Source organism: Scyliorhinus torazame, chromosome 5 (genome assembly GCF_047496885.1).
Source record: "Scyliorhinus torazame isolate Kashiwa2021f chromosome 5, sScyTor2.1, whole genome shotgun sequence".
NCBI classification, from domain to species: Eukaryota; Metazoa; Chordata; class Chondrichthyes; order Carcharhiniformes; family Scyliorhinidae; genus Scyliorhinus; species Scyliorhinus torazame.
The window spans coordinates 122,457,836-122,478,110 of NC_092711.1; the positions used below are offsets into that span (position 1 = coordinate 122,457,836).

The 20,275-nt window shown below is 44.6% G+C and overlaps 2 long non-coding RNA genes across 2 annotated transcripts; one reads left to right on the top strand and one right to left on the bottom strand.

The window, feature by feature from the left end:
* Positions 1 to 10,260: 10,260 nt before the first annotated feature.
* On the bottom strand, positions 10,261 to 14,580 carry LOC140419656 (uncharacterized). Its single transcript, XR_011945954.1, has 2 exons — positions 14,425 to 14,580; positions 10,261 to 12,905 (listed from the first exon to the last, which is right to left on the bottom strand). It is a non-coding gene; the product is annotated as an uncharacterized lncRNA (long non-coding RNA).
* A 155-nt stretch (positions 14,581 to 14,735) lies between these two features.
* LOC140419659 (uncharacterized) lies at positions 14,736 to 18,634 on the top strand. The gene is made up of 2 exons (XR_011945956.1): positions 14,736 to 16,179; positions 17,070 to 18,634. It is a non-coding gene; the product is annotated as an uncharacterized lncRNA (long non-coding RNA).
* Positions 18,635 to 20,275: the final 1,641 nt, after the last annotated feature.

Consider the following 20,275-nt stretch of genomic DNA (forward strand, 5'->3'; position numbering starts at 1 on the left):
GTTTCCTCTGAATGCTCCGCAAAGTCCAAAGATGTGTGGGTTAGGTGGATTGGCCATGATAAATTGGCCTTGGTGTCCCAAATAAAGGTTAGGTAGGGTTACTGGGTTACGCGGAAAGGGTGCAGGTGTGGGCTTGAGTAGGCTGCTCTTTCCAAAGGTCGGTGCAGATTCGATGGGCCGAATGGCCTGCTTATGCACTGTAAATTGTATGCATGTATGGATTCAGGGTGCATCTGATGCCATCTGAATCACAGAAGAATAAGATAATCAGAATTAGCAGCAGGAGAAGGCCATTCAAACCATTGAGGCTGCTCTGCCATTTAATAAACCCATGGCTCATCTGATCATTAACTCCATTTTCCTCCTGTCCCTAATGCTTGACACCCTTGAAGGTAAAATGGTGTGCAACACAGCCTTGAATATACTCCATGGCCCAGCCTCCACTGTTTACTGGGGGAAAGAATTTTACCAGCTACTGGTTCTCTGAGAGAAGCAATTTATCCTGTTCTCTGTCTTAAACCCTTATTTTTAAACTGTCCCTGCAGTTTTAGATTCCCTATTGAGGGCAAGCATCCTTCCAGCACTTTTCCTGTAAACTGCCCTCAAATACTTATATGCTTCAGTAAGATCGCCTCTCATTTACCTAAAATCCGTTACACACCTTGTCCACCATTTCCTCACGAAACCAACTCCTTCTAGCCAGGAATCTGCTCAGTGAATGTTGTCTGAACTGCTTCCAATTAAGTAGATCCCACCTTAATTAATCCTACACCAGGAAACGTGTAGAAGGAGAGAATGTTATGAATTTGCATCCCTGACTGACGGACTTTGAAAACTCCTTTTACAAGAGGTTAGAATTGGAATAGTTGCACAGCAATCTCAAATCAAGAAAAATGTTTCTCTCTTAATTTGTAACCACAATTGACACATGGCTCTTGTAATCTCCTTTTCCAGGGAGTTAGAAGATTTGAAGACTGTGCTTTTTCTCTGATTCCAGAGAATTCTTTTGAGCTGCTGCTCCAGCAGCAGGGTTTAAATTTGAAACCAATGAAATGGTTCCAGAGGTGAGTATTATTGAGCATTAATCTTTAATTTAGAGTTTTTAGTGTTGTGCTTTGTTATCTATGCTCTGGTTCCATGGCTATGGGGCAGGTTTGGCTCCTTTACTGTGGATCTGAATCCATATTTCACCCATTGCTCGGTTTCCGCTCTGCCCTCCCTGATCACCTCTCTGCCATTGTTTAACTTCTTCTGCCTCTATTGGTGTATTTATTTTATTTTATTAATTTTTCCAATTAAGGGGCAATTTACATGGCCAATCCACCTACCCTGCACATCTTTGGGTTCTGGGGGTGAGACCCACGCATACACGGGCAGCAGTGACCCGGGGCCGGGATCGAACCCCGGTCCTTTGCGCTGTGAAGTAGATAGTAGATTTATTTTAACTACGTTTGGTATTTTACTGTTATTTCTTCCAATGTGTCTGAATGAAGATTTCATTGCTGCCCACCCCTCGGCTATGTGCTGCTGATTTACCATCTTTATCTTCCCATGGTCAGGAATTGTTTTTCCTGCGTAGAGATCATTTCTCTTCTGTTCATCAGCTGATATTAACCATCAGATTCTGCACCATATTTATTCCCTATAATTGAAGATTTGAGATTACTATCAGACCAGCCATGATCTTATTAAATGGTGGAGCAGGCTTGAGGGGCTGAATGGCTCCTGCTCCTTGTTCGTATTGATGCTGCACACTCTGAGATATTATCTCTGTTTCTCCTGCCACAATTACTCGCTGACATATTGAATATTTTCAGCAACAACAGTATTTTGCTATTATTTTGTTGGAGGTGTTTCTCATAGAACCCAAGTTTAGAAGCAGAGATAGACCAATTGAGGACACAGTACAGAGGTTCATCCCAAAGAAAAGAAAGGTTATCAGAGGGGGGATTAGGCAGCCATGGCTGACAAAGGAAGTTAGGGAATGCATCAAAGCAAAAGAGAAAGCCTATAATGTGGCAAAGAGTAGTGGGAAGTCAGAAGATTGGGAAGGCTACAAAAACAAACAGGGGATAACAAAGAGAGAGATAAGGAGAGGATCAAATTTGAAGGTAGGCTAGCCAGTAACATTAGGAATGATAGTAAAAGTTTCTTTAAATACATTAAAAACAAACGGGAGGCAAAAGCTGACAATGGGCCGCTCCAAAATGACGCTGGTAATTTTGTGATGGGAGACAAGGAAATAGCCGAGGAACTGAATAAGTACTTTGCGTCAGTCTTCACAGTAGAAGACATGAGTAATATCCCAACAATTCCGGAGAGTCAGGGGACAGAGTTGACTATGGTAGCCATCACAAAGGAGAAAGTGCTAGAGAAACTAAGAGGTCTAAAAATTGATAAATCCCCGGGCCCAGATGGGCTACATCCTAGAGTTCTAAAGGAGATAGCTGAAGAAATAGTGGAGGCGTTGGTGATGATGTTTCAAAAGTCACTGGAGTCAGGGAAAGTACCAGAGGATTGGAAAATCGCTGTTGTAACCCCCCTGTTCAAGAAGGGAACAAGGAAAAAGATGGAAAATTATAGGCCAATTAGCCTAACCTCGGTTGTTGGCAATATTCTAGAATCCATTGTTAAGGATGAGATTTCTAAATTCTTGGAAGTGCAGGGTCGGATTAGGACAAGACAGCATGGATTTAGTAAGGGGAGGTCGTGCCTGACAAACCTGTTAGAGTTCTTTGAAGAGATAACAAATAGGTTAGGCCAAGGAGAGCCAATGGATGTTATCTATCTTGACTTCCAAAAGGCCTTTGATAAGGTGCCTCACGGGAGACTGCTGAGTAAAATAAGGGCCCATGGTATTCGAGGCAAGGTACTAACATGGATTGACGATTGGCTGTCAGGCAGAAGGCAGAGAGTTGGGATAAAAGGTTCTTTTTCGGAATGGCAACCGGTGACGAGTGGTGTCCCGCAGGGTTCAGTGCTGGGGCCACAGCTGTTCTCTTTATATATTAACGATCTAGATGACGGGTTTGAGGGCATTCTGGCTAAGTTTGCCGATGATACAAAGATAGGGGGAGGGGCAGGTAGTATGGAGGAGGTGGGGAGGCTGCAGAAAGATTTGGACAGTTTAGGAGAGTGGTCCAAGAAATGGCTGATGAAATTCAACGTGGGCAAGTGCGAGGTCTTGCACTTTTGAAAAAAGAATAGAGGCGTGGACTATTTTCTAAACGGTGACAAAATTCATAATGCTGAAGTGCAAAGGGACTTGGGAGTCCTAGTCCAGGATTCTCTAAAGGTAAACTTGCAAGTTGAGTCCGTAATTAAGAAAGCAAATGCAATGTTGTCATTCATCTCAAGAGGCTTGGAATATAAAAGCAGGGATGTACTTCTGAAGCTTTCTAAAGCATTAGTTAGGCCCCATTTAGAATACTGTGAGCAATTTTGGGCCCCACACCTCAGGAAGGACATACTGGCACTGGAGTGGGTCCAGCGGAGATTCACACGGATGATCCCAGGAATGGTAGGCCTAACATACGATGAACGTCTGAGGATCCTGGGATTATATTCATTGGAGTTTAGGAAGTTGAGGGGAGATCTAATAGAAACTTACAAGATAATGAATGGCTTAGATAGGGTGGATGTAGGGAAGTTGTTTCCATTAGCAGGGGAGACTAGGACCCGGGGGCACAGCCTTAGAATAAAAGGGAGTCACTTTAGAACAGAGATGAGGAGAAATTTCTTCAGCCAGAGAGTGGTGGGTCTGTGGAATTCATTGCCACAGAGGGCGGTGGAGGCTGGGACGTTGAGTGTCTTTAAGACAGAAGTTGATAAATTCTTGATTTCTCAAGGAATTAAAGGCTATGGAGAGAGAGCGGGTAAATGGAGTTGAAATCAGCCATGATTGAATGGTGGAGTGGACTCGATGGGCCGAATGGCCTTACTTCCACTCCTATGTCTTATGGTCTTATAATTAAGAACGGATTTGTATTGCGGAGGGTGTTGGTTGTGGAGGTTGGTCTCTGGCCTCCAGTTACAGTCCTTTTTGACAGAATCATTGAATGATTACAATACAGATGGAGGCCATTCAGCCCATCATACCTATGCTGGCTCATCCCACTGCACTGCCCTTTCTTCACTTGCCTGCAGCATTTCTTCTTTCCAGGGTCCTGTCCAATTCCCTTTGGTTTGTTGTATCAGTTTGGCTGGAATGGAGATGCAGGAGAAGCTGCTGGGTTGAACCCCGAGGACTTTGTAACCCAGTATTGAGCAATGATTTTGGATGTGAAGTTGTCAAGAGAGGTACGGGGAATGCACTAAGTCATCATCCTCGTTTGGAGAGTTGGTGCAGACACAATGGTCCTTCTGCACCCTAACAATTCAGTGATTGGGTGATCAAGAATAGTCAGCTCTCTGGTCAGCTCTAGCATGTGCTGCTGTAAGAAACTGTCCCAAAAAGACTCTGCGAGCTCATCTGTCTGGCTACCTTTGCCAATCTTATTCGCCCAATCTACATGTAGATTAAAATCATCCATGATTATTGCCGTACTTGTCATAGAGCCATTATTGCTCTCTGTACACTGTCCTACAGTGTAGTGTTTTGGGCCAGGGACTAGAGAACACCAAAATATATCATGGAGTTCACCTGACCTACAACTGTTTATAGATTTTGGTTATGAGGAGCACAAGAGCCTACTTTTCAGGTGTTATTCAACAGAGCCTTAAACACTTTAAATCAAAAACAAAGTTTATTCTACAAATTCAGTTAACATTTCTATAAACACACATAGTCAGCATTTTTATCAACTACAAATCTAAATACCCCACACAGCTACAGTACTCTGTATTTAACCCTTAATAACGTCCCTTTACTGTTTCACTCAAGTAACAACCTCCATAAATCAGACAATCCCTTGTACCACAAAACAGTAGGTTTGAATTCCTTCCAGAACACAGTTATTACTTTGAAGTTATCAAGTGATCTGGCGATACCTTTTTAACATGGAGAGACCAGAGAAGCCGTCTTTTGCCTGAATGCAGCTTCCAACAGTCTAAACCGAAAGTAAAATTCAAAGCCACAAATGGCTTCCAGCTCAAAACGAAAGTAAAAACTAGAGCCACAGCCCAGCTCCACCCACACAATGACATCACTGCAGCCAATTGAGAAGACAAACAGTTCTTAAAGGGACATTCCCATGACAGTAGTTACTGTTAGGGGGGGGGGGGGGCTAGAAACTACGCCCACAAGTGACTCCCTATCTTTATCATTTCTTATCGTTACCCAATGTGATTGTACATCTTGACCTCCATAACTAAGGTCATCTCCATCTATTGTACTAATGTCATCCTTAATTAACAGAACTGCCCCTCCGCATATTCCCAGCTTCCTGTCCTTCTCAAAAGTGATGGAATCTTGAATATTCAGGTCCCAGTCTTTGTCATCTTGCAGCCGTGTCTCTGCAATGACTATCAGATCACAGTACCTGGAGTATGGTGCACACTTTTAGTCTCCTTAACTAAGGAGGGTGATTCTTGCATTGGGAGAAGTTCAGGGAAGGATCACCGGGCTGATTCCTGGGATGAAGGTGTTGTGTTGTGAGGAAAGCGTCTGGACTCATTGGAGTTTAGAGGTGATCATATTGAAACATATAAGATTCTGAGGAGATGAAGAGAGGATGTTTCCCCTCATGGGGGATTCAGGAACAAGTAGCCAGATTGTCAAAATAAAGGGTCCCCATTTCTGAGGGGAAATTTCTTCCCTCAGAGGGTAGTTAGTCTTTGCAATTCTCTTCCCCAGACAGCAGTGGAGGCTGCATCATTAAATATATACAAGGCCCAGTTAGAGTTTTGATGGAAAAGGGAGTTGGGGGTTATGGGTGACAGGAAGAAAACGATGTTAAGGTCACAATCCGATCAGCCATGATCTTATTAAATAGAAGAGCAGGTTTGATGGTCTCAATGGCCGACTCCTGCTCTTATTTCTGAGGATATGTGATCTCTTAGTCGAGAACAGGAAACGCTGAGTGTCGATCAGCATGAATTAGCACCTTCAGGAGAATAGGGAGTGTGTATTTTAGATATAGCAGAGTGAGAATGGAGGGAGAGAGTGTGTGTGACAGCAAGTAGAATTGTCTGTTCTGAATTTCTGAGCTGTACTGACCATGATGACATTTGTAAACTCCTTTAACAGGATGTTCAAAGGGGAGGATTTGCAGCAAGAAATCTCAAACCAAACTTCACATCAAGATCTGATGGAGTCGGCCATTTTACCATCAGTGTGACTGGTAAAGCACCGAGACACCCGCACCAGGGGGAAACCGTGGGGATTGTGGGAAGGGATTCACTTCCCCATCTGAGCTGGAAACTCATTGACTCACTCACACCGGGGAGAGACCGTTCACCTGCGCTCAGTGTGGGAAGGGATTTACTGCTTCATCCAATCTGCTGACACACCAGTGAGGTCACAGCGGGATCACACTGTTCACCTGCTCTGTGGGGGAAGGGAGTTACTACTTGTTCCAGTCTACACAAACACCAGCAAGTTCACACTAGGGAGAGACCATTTACCTGCTCGCTGCGTGGGAAAATATTCGTCCATTCATTCAGTCTGCTTACACACTGGCGACTTCACACTGAGATGCCGTTTATCTGCTCCGTGTGTGGGAAGGGATTCGGAGATTCATCCAAACTGCTCACACATTCACGAATTCACACTGGGGAGAGGCCGTTCACCTGTTCTGACTGTGGGAAGGGATTCGCTCAGTTATGCAGCCTTCTGAGACACCAGCGAATTCACACTCGGGAGATGCCATTTATCTGTTCTGTGTGTGGGAAGGGATTCGGAGATTCATCCAACCTGCACACACACTCCCGAGTTCACACTGGGGAGAGGCCATACACCTGTTCTGACTGTGGGAAGGGATTCACTCAGTTGTCCAGCCTGCTGAGACACCAGCGAGTTCACACTGGGGAGAGACCATTCACCTGCTCCGTGTGTCGGAAGGGATTTGGAGATCCATCCAGCCTGAGCAGACACCAGCGAATTCACACTGTGGAGAAGCCGTTTACTTGTTCTGTTTGTGGAAACAGATTTGTTGATTCAATCCACCTGCAGAGACACCAGCGGGTTCACACTGGGGAGAAGCCATTCACCTGCTCCGTTTGTGGGAAGGGATTCACTCAGTTATCCAACCTGCAGACACACCAGCGAGTTCACACTGGGGAGAGGCCGTTCACCTGCTCAGTGTGTGGGAAGAGATTTGTTAATTCATCCAACTTGCTAACACACCAGCGACTTCACACTGATGAGAAGCCGTTTATCTGCTCTGTCTGTGGGAAAGGATTCAGAAGTGCAGCCCACCTGCAGAAACACCAGCGAGTTCACAAGTCATTACACGAGTTGGATTCTGTTGTTATTGCTGCTGTTAATCACATCCAGGATTGAAACATGTTCATTCTGACAGTGGGTGAAGTGGGAGGGTTGGTGGGGGATTTCTTCCTGTTGCACTGACCATGTCCCAATTTTATTTTCTGTTGGCTGAATCTCTGAACGAGGGGACATTTCCACTGAAAGGATCCACAGAAGCAGATGGAATGCATTAATTTTATCCTGGACAGTTGTGATGAATGTAGGAAATTATTATACATGTTGAATTATATATATATTGCAGTAATATTTTTGAAAATCCACATTTACTCTGTATGCGTCACCCAATATCTATGTCCATGCATTTACATTGCGTATTTATCATATGTCCTATGTTTTTTCACGCACGGAACGATCTGCCTGGATTGTACGCAGAACAATACTTTTCACTGTACCTCTGTACATGTGACAATAAATCTAAATCTAACATACAGGCAGGTGGTATGTCTGCAAAAGATGCAATTAAAATGTTGTAAAAATGGGATAATCATTGATTCTAACCATTTAATTGTTTCCCTAAATTGGGCAAATGGAATCTAGTTTATAGAAAGGTTCACTGGGGTTTAAGATAATTGAGGGGTTGTGTTTAGCCTTATTAAAATGGCAATAAGACAGTTAATGGGGAAGCAAAATGTAACTAATGAATCAAAGACAGAAACCTGAAAGGGGTCTCACTTTTACTGAAAGCAACTCTACACAGGACAGCAAGGATCCCTGTGTTTGCTAACTTTATTTGCAAGTGACTTTTGACCAGTAATGGGCTTTGGTTAATTGGAGAATAAGAAGGTATAAGGTAGTAGTTAAGAATAGTTTAACTGTTAATTGCAGCTATTTTCTGTGATGTTAGTGTAGTTGGTACTGTATTAATAATAAAGTTTGTTTGAATATAAAAGATCGCAGTTAGTCAGTGGAATCACTCCTGGGGCGAAGTATCCTTTCCTCTCAGTTTTATAAATTGAAAAACGTTGGGGTCTCGTCCGGATTCCTAATATAAATTGGGGTCTGGTAACACAGTAAATAAATGACGCAAAGTTGGGTGGGAGGGTGAACTGTTAGGTGGATGCAGAGATGCTTCAGCAGGATTTGGACAGGCTGAGTGAGTGGGTATATACATGACAGGTGCAGTATAATGTGGATAAATGTGAGGTTTCAGCTTTGATAGCAAAAACAGGAAGGCAAATTATTTGTTGAATGGGTGTAAATTGGGAGAGGTGGATCCTCAGCAAGATCTTGGTGTCCTCGTGCATCAAACGCTGAAAGCATGTGCTCAGGTAAACTTTTAGAACTGAGGTGAGGGGAAATTTCTTCACCAGGGAGTGGTGAATCTGTGGAGTTCACTCCCACAAAAAGTAGTTGAGGCCAAAACGGTGTTTAATTTCACGAAGGAATTAGATCTAGCTCTTGGGGCTAAAGGGATCAAGGGCTAAGGGGGGAGGGTGGGGGGGCAGGACCAGGGTATTGAATTTGATGATTAGCCATGATCATAATGAATGGCGGAGCAGGCTCGAAGGGCCGAATGGCCTCCTCCTGCTTCTATTTTCTATGTATGTTTGAAGTAAATAGTCTTTTTCTTACCACTACAGGTGTCTTGTCTTTCATCTGTCCTCGTTCTGGAAGTTGGCCGCGCTCTGAATAATCGACATTTAATTCGTTAATTTAATTACTATATATTTGAATTTGGTGGACTTTTCATTATTAGATTGATGCCCTTAAGGGAAAGTGGGTGAGAGGGGTTGACAGGCCTTTAACAGAAAGTGCGTCCCTCTAAGGCCATTGGCAAAGGAGCCAGAGGGGGAGAAGAGATTTTATTTTTCACAGTGAGTTGTTCCGATCTGCCTGAAAGCAGATTCAATAGTATCTTTCCAAAGCTTAAGTACTTGAAAGGGAAGATTTTGCAGGGCTGTGGGGGAAGAGCAGAGTAGTTGGATGAATCAGAGAGTGCTTTCAAAGAGGTAACAGGGGAATGATGGACCAAACGGACTCTTGCTGCAGCCTGTGAATCTGAGCCCCCTCTTTTTGTGCAGGTTAAAAGGGACAAATTTAATTTCAGCCTCTTCCCTGTTTATGTATTTAAAGAGAAGATATAACAATGTTTTCCTCGGTGTATTTTAAACATTGAGGTCTTGCATGCCCGAATATAGTCAACAGCCTTCCTGCAGCTCTCTCTGGACACAGCAAGAAAGCGTTTGACTGCTTATCAATAGCAGGTTCCACTGAATATGATCTAACCACAACAACAAAAACAACTTGCATTTGTATAGCACCTTTAAACTTCCCCGAGAGCTTCACAAATGTGAATACCGAAGAGAATTTGACACTGAACCACAGATATTTGGTCAGTTGACCAGTCACTTGGTCAGAGGTAGGTTTTAAGGAATGTCCTAAGGAAGCAAAAGAGATCGAGGGGCAGAGGTTTAAAACCGAGTCGTTAATTTAATGGCAGTCAACGTAGATCAGGGCGAGTAGGGGGTGATCGGTGAATGGGACTCAGTGTGAGTTGGGACAGGGGCAACAGAGTTTCTCTACTGAAGACAACTGGGACAGTTCTGTACATTTCCCAGCACACTGCTTATGTCTAAAGTCCAACTGACATCACAGCATTCCATTGGGATTGTGGAATCCCCTGATGTCATCACATTCTATTGTGATGTCATAAAATGACATCAGCCTTTTTATGATTCCATAATCAGCTGACACCAGACTGGGAGTGTGGAATTAGCTGATGACTGCACATTCCTTAATCATTGTGCAGTGAGCAGAAATGATTCATTTTTAAAATTTATACATAGAATTTGGACTACATGTATATAAATAATCTTCTGATCCAAAAACAAAAATATGTGTAACTTTTCGGGCAATTTGTTATTATTGTCCACAATAAATCATTGGGAAGAAGAAAACCACATTTTGCTCCCAATGTTGACAAAACCTTTCACAAACTGAGTATTGCTGAAAGAGTTAGGCATGTTGTCGAAGCTTTTCATCTTGTGCTCATCAGGATAGATGCAAGAATACCAAGTTTCAAAGAGAACAATAATTCATACTGTCTGAGTAACAGGGTGCTGATTGGTTGGCTGGCAAGTGGGCTCCCAATTGGTTAAAGCAGTGCCACAAACAAAACCAGGGAACAGTTCCCCAAAGCTTTGTTTAAATACTAAAATGGTAGTGGACTTTCACTGGTCAAGTCGTTGCCGTGGGGAATGCATTAGAGAATAACTTTCCCCCAAGCTTTTGTTTAACTGAAAAATGCAATGCCTGAACAAATTCCTTTTGTGTGCAGAGGACCAGGTCCTGTGTCTGAATATTTTCAAAATCCAGGATCAAGCCCATATGTTCACCAAATCTAATCATTCATCCTTGGGCCACAGCCTATTTGTTTGTCACATTTTCTTCAAATCCATCAATTAGTTTAGTGACATTGTATTACAGACAAACAAACCAGGATGAAAACATGCTTTGTAACTACAGAGCTGATAAAGTAAGTGTATTTATTAAGAGTATTCATCTCACTGAACAGACTTCAGGCTCGGGGGCTGGTTTAGCGCAGTGGGCAAACAGCTGGCTTGTAATGCAGAACAATGCCAGCAGCGTGGGTTCAATTCCTGCACCGGCCTCCCCGAACAGGTGCCGGAATGTGGCGACTAGGGGCTTTTCACAGTAACTTCATTGAAGCCTACTTGTGACAATAAGCGATTATTATTATTAATCCACAGCTAACAGCCTGCTGTACAAACTCTGCCCATATTTTTACAGCTGTGATAAACAGACACCATCCACATCATTCTAAAACAATTAACATTCAAAATAAAACAAAGCACAATTATCTTAAAGAAAATATCAATTCACCTGATCACCCAATGTGAACGGATCCTATAAAAAAATTCCAGGATCCCAATCTTGGCCAAAATTAATCAGTTCTTCCATGGGTCATACCTGGCCAGTGTACCAAGTTTCAGTGAAATCTGTCTTAGTTTGTGGGATAAATTTGTTCCAGAAAAACAGAATAACAGGGAGAAAACATAACATTTAGCCAACTTCAATGGCAGAGATACTTTCAAGACATTGAGCAGCCCCGATGCCTATTCTCAGCCAGCATTACGCAGCAGGATCAGGGATGTGTGCTCAGACCAGCAAGTCAAGGCACCCTCTTTAAATGACCAGTTTCCACAATGTATTCAATGGCCTGTGAAGGGAAGCAGCCACAGTCCATACTGGGAGTACCTGCCCTCGCGCTGTCAGCTGGCGTGTGCTGGCTCAAACTGCTCGATGATCTACCTGCAAGGATAGGAGCAGGATCGGAGTTTGTCAATTTACAACAGAAACTAGCATTTAAATAGCACCTTTCACAACCTCCGGGCATCTCAAAGGCCTTTCTGAAGTGTGGTCACTGCAGGAAAAGTGAAGCAATGTTGCAAGACCGGCCAGTCCAGCAGAAGGAAACCCACTGACCCTCCGACTTCAGGAACTGTCAGAATTAACATGGTTCAGCCCTGGATGTGATTAACAGCAGCATTAACAGCAGAATCCACCCCCTGTCATCACGTGTGAACTCGCTGATGTCTCAGTAGGCAGGATGACTGAGTGAATCTCTTCCCACACTCGGAGCAGGCAAACAGCCTCTGCCCGATGTGAACCTGCTAGTTTCTCAGCAGACTGCATAACTGACAGAATCCCTTCCCACACACTGAGCGCGTGAATGGGGTCTCCCCAGTGTGAATTCGCTGGTGTGTTAGGAGTGCAGGTGTATCACCGAATCCTTTCCCGCACTCAGTGCAAGTGAATGGTCTCTTCCCAGTGTGAACTTGCTGATGCATCATCAGGTTGCATGACTGAGTTTCCCACATTGGGAGCAGATGAATGGCTTCTCCCCAGTGTGAATTTGCTTGTGTATCATGAGAGAAGATGAATTACTGAATCCCTTCCCACACTCTGAACAGATGAACAGCCTCTCCCCAGTGTGAACATGCTGGTGCTTCAGCAGGGCGGACGACTGAGTGAATCCCTTCCCACACACACAGTGCAGGTGAATGGTCTGTCTCCAGTGTGAACACATTGATAGGTTTCCAGTACAGATGGGGTGCAGAAACCCTTTTCACAGTCCTCACATTTCTATTGGTTCATCATCGTGTTGATGCCCTTGTGACTCTCCAGGTTCGCTAGTCAGTTGAAGCCTCGTCTACACACACAAAAGTTATACAATATCTCCTCACTGTAAATGGTGTGACATTTTTTTCAGGCTGTGTAACTGGTTAAAGCTCTTTCCACAATCAGTTCACTACAATGCTCTCACTTGGATGTGTGTTGGTGCTTTTCCAGTCACACTTATATAAAAAATATTTTCCCACAGACTGAACAGACAAACATTTCTCCTTCCACATTCAAAAGAGATGATATTGAGGTCCTGATGAATCCAGTCACTCTGTCAGATCTTGCTGCAATATTTGGTTTAAGTTTCCCCAAGTTAAAATCCTCTTCTCATGTCCTGTGAAAGGAGTTTGCAAACATACCGCTGTCAGGACATGATAGAATTTCAGAACTTACAATGCTTGTTTCTATGGAATATCCCTTCCTCTCTCCTTCCCCAAAAGCTGTAAATCTCCACCCCACACACTCTCCTTCCATTCTCACTCTGCTGTGCCACATATGCATCTTTGTGATTCACATGAATGGCAATTCATGCTGATCTACAGATCCATGTTCACTGCTTCCTGTCAAGGGCACAGGGACCTGAAAATGATCATGTACTCTGCCAGCCATGTATATGTATATATTATTGGATTAAAAATGTGTGCAATATACAGTGCATCACTTGATTAAGGATGCAGTGAGAATGGAAGGAAGAATTTTATTTATGAGTGAATGCACATGGCCAGGAACTCGTTACGTATAAGAATGGTGAAACTGGACATGATCATGATTTCAAAATGGAATTGGATAAGCCCTTGGAAGAAATAAACTTCTAAGCAGGAGAACGGAGATATAAACTGGGAATGGTACTGACTGGATTATTCTAAAGACTGTCAACATGGACACAAGTTGTTGAATTGACTTTCTGTGCTGCAATAACTCCACAATTGGGTGTCCAGAACCAGGGGTCACAGTCTGAGGATTCAGGGTAAACCATTTCAGACAGAGATGAAGAGACATTTCTTCACCCAAAGAGTGGTGAGCTTGTGGAATTCATTACCACAGGAAGTAGTTGATGCTAAAATATTGAATATATTCAAGATGCGGCTAGATATTGGGGAGAATGGGATCATAGGCTATGGAAACAGGATTAGGCTATTGAGTTGGATGGTAAGCCATGATCGTGATAAATGGCGGAGCAGGCTCGAAGGGCCAAAAGACCTCCTCTTGCTCCTATCTTCTATGTATCTCTGAAACACTTCATAAAACTACACGAGACATATCTCTAGCCTCTCAATTTACAGTCCCCTTAAATGTCAGCCATCTCCTGGGGAAACCATTATCGTGAACTTTTAGCCAGACAAATAAATGTGTCAAAATAAAAGCAAATTACTGCGGATGCTGGAATCTGAAATCTGAAGGTTGGAAATAAATGTGCCAAGCTGAGGGAGAAAAGGATGTCAATCTCTTGAGAGAGAGAGACCTGGGTGTAGCACCGTCAATATGACGCGAGGCAGGTTGAGGTAATGTCAATTGAAGGCTTTATTAAGCAGAACTTTATCCCCAGCAGCGTGGTTACAGAATACAACTGCTGAGGGAAATGGAGGGAAAAACTGGGTTCTTATACCAGCATTTCTGGGTGGAGTCCAGTAGGTGGCAGATCCTATCAGGACCTGGCATCCCTCCACCAATAGCCTGTCGACACGTGGTGTACCATATTACCCCTAATACATACCACCACACTGGGCCAACCTTTCCAGAGTCTGCACCCTCCCTGGATTCATTCCCATTCCGTCCAGTTCCTGCAAATCAACAATTTAACCCTAAATTAAAAAAGAAATGGAAAGTATGAGAAAGGGAAGTGTTTTACTCACAGATATTTGACACGGGAGGAGATTTTAGTCTGAGTGAAGCTCAATCTTTACTCAGATGGAGCAGCAGCCACTTTGCTGGGCAGCACTGGACGGGTTCACAAGTTTTTCGTTCAGACAATGGAGGAAGCTTCGTGCAGCCATTGGCACAAAGCCCGCGTTCTGATTGGCTGGGTGATCCGAGTGCTTCCGGTCTGCAACTTCTTCCTATTGGTCAATACCCGGCATGAGTGGGCCGAGTCCACGTGGGTGTGGGAGCCACTTTGACCTCCAGACACGGCTGAGCTGTTGTCCAATCCGCAGTATTTTCCTTCTGGAACCAGTGATATCCTCCCAATGGGACAGTGTGTGCTGGGAACGCCCCTCTGAGGCATTGTGACGTCACAATGGAGCCCAGCCTGAATCTGTTCCGCGGTGACGTTCTCGGGTTCCAATGCGCAGGGCCGGCGGGCGGACACGGTGTACTTTACAGCAGGACGCGCGCGCGCCCCCACCATTGTTTCCCCCTCCCACTGATCCTCCTCGAGACAAAGTTTCCAGGCAACCGGCTGACAGCTCCAGCCAATCGGACGCCCTGGAGGACTGGAAGGACTCTGGTCCTCCAACCAATCCGAGGGTGAGCTTTGTGTGATTGAAGATGTTGCTTCACACACAGTCTCAGAGTCATGGTCACAGAGCTTAACAGCACAGACCTCCTGTGTCCAACATCTGTGAGTGAAACAGTTTGCGTTGAAAAGCGGGAGAAGCGATACAGACAGGGTTTGAGAGGTTTTCAAATAGAAAAGGGGAGTTTAGTAAGTGAACAGTGAAGCTCTGAGTGGGAGATGGGGAGGAAGGAAGTCTGAGCAGCTGGAAAAAGAAGAACAAAAAGGCTGATTGGGGGAATCCAGCAGGGAGATCCAGAGGTGGGAAACCAGCATTGAGAGATACAGAGGTGGGGAATCCAGCAGTGAGAGATACAGAGGTGGGGAATCCAGCAGTGAGAGATCCAGAGGTGGGGAATCCAGCAGTGAGAGATCCAGAGGTGGGGAATCCAACAGTGAGAGATCCAGAGGTAGGGAATCCAGCAGTGAGAGGTGGGGAATCCAGCAGTGAGAGATCCAGAGGTGGGGAATCCAGCAGTGAGAGATCCAGAGGTGGGGAATCCAACAGTGAGAGATCCAGAGGTAGGGAATCCAGCAGTGAGAGATGGGAAATCCAGCAGTGAGAGATCCAGAGGTGAGGAATCCAGTAGTGGGAGATCCAGAGGCGGGGAATCCAGCAGTGAGAGATCCAGAGGTGGGAAATCCAGCAGTGGGACATCTGGAGGCAGGGTATCCAGCAGTGAGAGATTCAGAGGTGGGGAATCGAGCAGTGAGAGATCCAGAGGTGGGAAATCCAGCAGTGAGAGAGCCAGAGGTGGGAAATCCAGCAGTGAGAGATCCACAGGCTGTGACTCGTTTTTTTAAATATAAATTTAGAGTACCCAATTCATTTTTTCTAATTAAGGGGCAATTTAGTGAGGCCAATCTACCTAGTCTGCATTTCTTTGGGTTGTGGGGGCGAAACCTACGCAAACACGGGGAAAATGTGCAAACTCCATATGGACAGTGACACAGAGCCGGGATCGAACCTAGGAACTCGGCGTCGTGACGCAGCAGGGCGAACCCACTGCGCCACCGTGCTGCCCCCAGAGGCTGTGACTCCTGGGACTGCCTGTGGGAATGGGCTGTGGGGAGACATCTGGCTGAAGGGACTTCAGTCAACCTCCTGTAAGAGGTAAATAATTTAATCTGTACCTGAGTCTATATGGGGATTGTAACAACAGAGATATTTCTCAAGTTATAATGGTACATATTAGGTATATTAATTTTGGTCCTGCTGTAAAGTACATGTATTATTTCTGTTCTTATAATGCAATACTGTAGTTAGGTTAAATAAAAGCCAATTACCACGGGTGCTGGAATCTGAAACCAAAAGGGAAAATGCTGAAAAATCTCAGCAAGTCTGGCAGCATCTGAAAGGAGAGAAAAGAGCTAATGTTTCGAATCCAGATAGTTATGTTATATATTTCCAGTCAGAGAGACATTGCCGCATAGAAGGAGTGTATTCTGCAACTCAAATCCAAGCCAACTCTCTGTAGAGCAATCCAATCAGTCCCATTCTCCGTCTGTATCGCTGCCCTGCAAGTTTATTTCATTGAAATGACTATCCGGTATTATTTTGAAATCATGAATTGTCTCAGCTTCCACCATCCACATACGGAGTGAGATCCAGTTTATGACCACTTGCTATCCAAATAAAGCTTGTCCTCACATTCTCCAGTTATCTCTAATTAAGTAATATTGAATTTTACACACTGTTAGTCCAGTTATATATACATATATGGGATACATATGTATAATGTATATATAGAATATAGGTGAACAACCTGCCTGAAGATTTTCAGTGTCCTGGATAGTAAGCATGGATCTGTTGATCAGCATGAATCAGGAAAATTGGGAGGATGCATATCAGGAACAGCAGAGTGAGAATAGTGGGAGAGTGTGGCACGGAGATTTACAACTTTTTGGGAATAAGTGAATAAAAATGTTTCATTGAATCTAGCATTTTCTGTTGTGAATTTTTTCAATATGGACGATGTTGACTATTGTAAACTTATTTTACAGGTTATTAGAAGGGGAGGATATGCAGACAGATCAAAACAAACATCACGTTCAGATCTAACAGTCACTTGATTAATCACAGCATGAATATCGTCGGCCTCTGAACCTAGAATCTGTTGGTAAGGAAAAAGGATTAAACATTCGCGTGACTGGAAAAGCGCTGAGAAGTACATGCCCGAGTGTGAGTGTGCAGGTTACGCAGCCTGAAAAAATATCACACCAGGAGGGACTGTACACATGTGTGTGAAGACGAGGCTTTAACTGATTGTCAAACCTGGAGGAACAGAAGGCCAGAGAGAAACCATGGAAGTGTGTGGACTGTGGAAAGGGATTTAAAGCCCCTTGGGAGCTGGAGATTCATCGACGCAGTCACACTGGGGAGAAGCCGTTCACCTGTCCTGAATGTGGGAAGGGATTCTCTCAGTTATCCAACCCGCTGACACAGCAGCGAGTTCACACTGGGGAGAGGCCGTTCACCTGCTCTGAATGTGGGAAGGGATTCATTGATTCATCCCGTCTTCTGACACACAGTCGCATTCACACTGGGGAGAGGCCATTCACCTGCTCTGAATGTGGGAAGGGATTTGGGAATTCATCCAGCCTCCGGAGACATAAGCGAGTTCACACTGGGGAGAGGTCATTCACTTGCTCCATGTGTGGGAAAGGATTCACTCTTTCATCTAACCTGCGGAGACACCAGCAAATACACGCCCGAGAGAAGCTGTTCAGCTGCTCGGAGTATGGGAAGGGATTCAGGGATTCCTCTGCCCTGCAGAAGCAGCAGAGAATTCGCACCGGGCAGAGGCCATTCACCTGCTCTGACTATGGGAAGGGGTTCACTCGGTCATCCCATCTAATGATACATCATCGGGCTCATACCGGAGAGAGGCCGTTCACTTGCACTGTTTGTGGGAAGGGATTCACTCAGTTATCAACCCTATTGCAACACCAGGCAGTTCACACTGGAGAGAGGCCATTCCCCTGATCTGTGTGTAGGAAGGGATTTACGAATGTCCATAAGTCTACTGACACACCTGCAAATTCACTCAGGAGAGAGGCCGTTTACCTACCCTGTGTGGGAAGGGATGCACAGATTTATCCAGCCTGTGGAAGCACCAGAGAATTCACACCGGAAAGAGGCCGTTCACCTGCTGTGTGTGTGGGAAAGGATTCACTGAATCATCCAGTCTGCGGACACACCGACGCGTACACACTGGAGAGAAGCCGTTCACCTGCTGTGTGTGTGGGGATTCACTGAATCATCCAGTCTGCGGAAGCACCAGCGAGTTCACACGGAGGGGACAGGCAGTTCATCTGCTCTGAGCGAGGGAACTGATTCACTGAGTCATCCAACCTGCTGGGACACCGTGACAGTCACACCCATTAGAGACATTTTCGGTAGATGTTCTAACCGTGGATGTTAATTGCATCATTTGGGGTTAATATACACGCAGTGGATACTGATTGGATGTTTACATGACTGCATTAAAGAGACATTTACTGAAAACTGAGTTAGGATTTACAGACCTGTAATGTTACACTCTGTGAATAAATCTTTACCAAGTAAAGATTGGCTCGTTTCTTCCTTCACTGTAAGGCTGTCAAGATTATAACATGGTCACATGTTTGTTATGAAGAGAGATTGGACAGACTTGGATTGTTTTTCTTGGAGCAGAGGAGACTGAGGGGGGGCATGATTGACTGAGGGGGGGCATGATTGACATGTGAAAATCATGAGGGGCATAGACAGAGTAGACAGGAAGAAATCTTTCGCCTTGGTGAAGAGGCCAATAACCAGGAGGCAGATATTTAAGGTAAGGGGCAGGAGGTTTAGAGGGGAAGTGAGGAAAATACCTTTTTTTACCCAGAGGATGATGGGAGTCTGGAACTCGCTGCCTGAAAGGGTGGTGAAAGCAGAGACCCTCATAACATTGAAGAATTTAGATGTGCACTTGTGATGCCAGGGCCGACAAGGCTATGGGCCAAGTGCTGGGAAATGAAATTACAACAGTTCAGTGGTTATTTTCGACCGGTGCAGACACAATGTGTTGAAGGGTCTTTACTGTGCTGTAGACCTCGATGACTATGGCCTTGGAAAGGCTGCAGGGATTCAGTACGGTGACAGGAATGAGGAACTTCAGTGATGTGAACACACTGGAGAGGCCGACTTTCTTCTCCTTGGAGTAACGAAGATGAAGAGGAGAATTGACAGAGATATTCAAGATCGTAAATGGTTCACATTGAATAAATAAAGAGAAACTGTTTCCACAGACCAAAGGGTTGTTAACCAGAGAACACACACCAGGAGGCATGGTGGTGCAGTGGGTAGCACTGCTGCCTCACGGTGCCGAGGACCCGGGTTCAATCCTGGCCCTAGGTCACTGTTGAGTTTGCACATTCTCCCTGTGTCTGCGTGGGTCTCACCCACACAACCCAAAGATGTGCAGGGTTGGTGGATTGGCCACGCTAAATTGCCCCTTAAATTGGAATTTAATTTTAAAATTTAAACCAAAGGTCACAGATTTAAGGTGATTGACATAAAGGTCAGAGGGGAAGATGAATGAGGTGTTGACCGGAATGCACTTCCTGAAAGGCTGGTGGAAACAGATTCAACAAAGGGAGTTGGATAAATACTGGAAGGGGACTAGTTTGCAGGGTTCATGGGAAAGAGCAAGATAGTGGGACTAATTGAGTAGCTCTTTCAAAGAGCCAGCACAGGCTCGACGATCGGAATGGCCTTCTGTGCAGTGAGATTCTGTGATCACAGATAAATGTGTGCTCCCTGTGTCTGTGTGGGTCTCAACCCCTTTGATAAAGCGAGAGGAGTCCAACGAGTTTCTTAAAAGTCTTTTTATTCAGCAACAGCATTATTCCCACAGGGCTGGGTTACAATTCATCAGCTCCTCTCTCCTTTTTAGCTGACTCTACTAGTGCTGGGTTAATTCAGTTTAAGGAGCACGGGGAAACAATCATCCCCAGTTGGATGAGTCCTGTACAGGTCATTACACCCCCACAACCCAAACATATATGGAGGTTAGGTGAATTGGCCACGCTAAATTGCCCCTTAAATTGGAAAAAAAGAATTGAGTACTCTAAATTTATTAAGAAATAAATGTGTCTTCAATATGTAGAGTAATGCTTGGATTTCCCATCATTCCCTGCTATCTCTTTGAAAGGACTCTAATTCAGCCAATTGCTCTGCTCTTCCC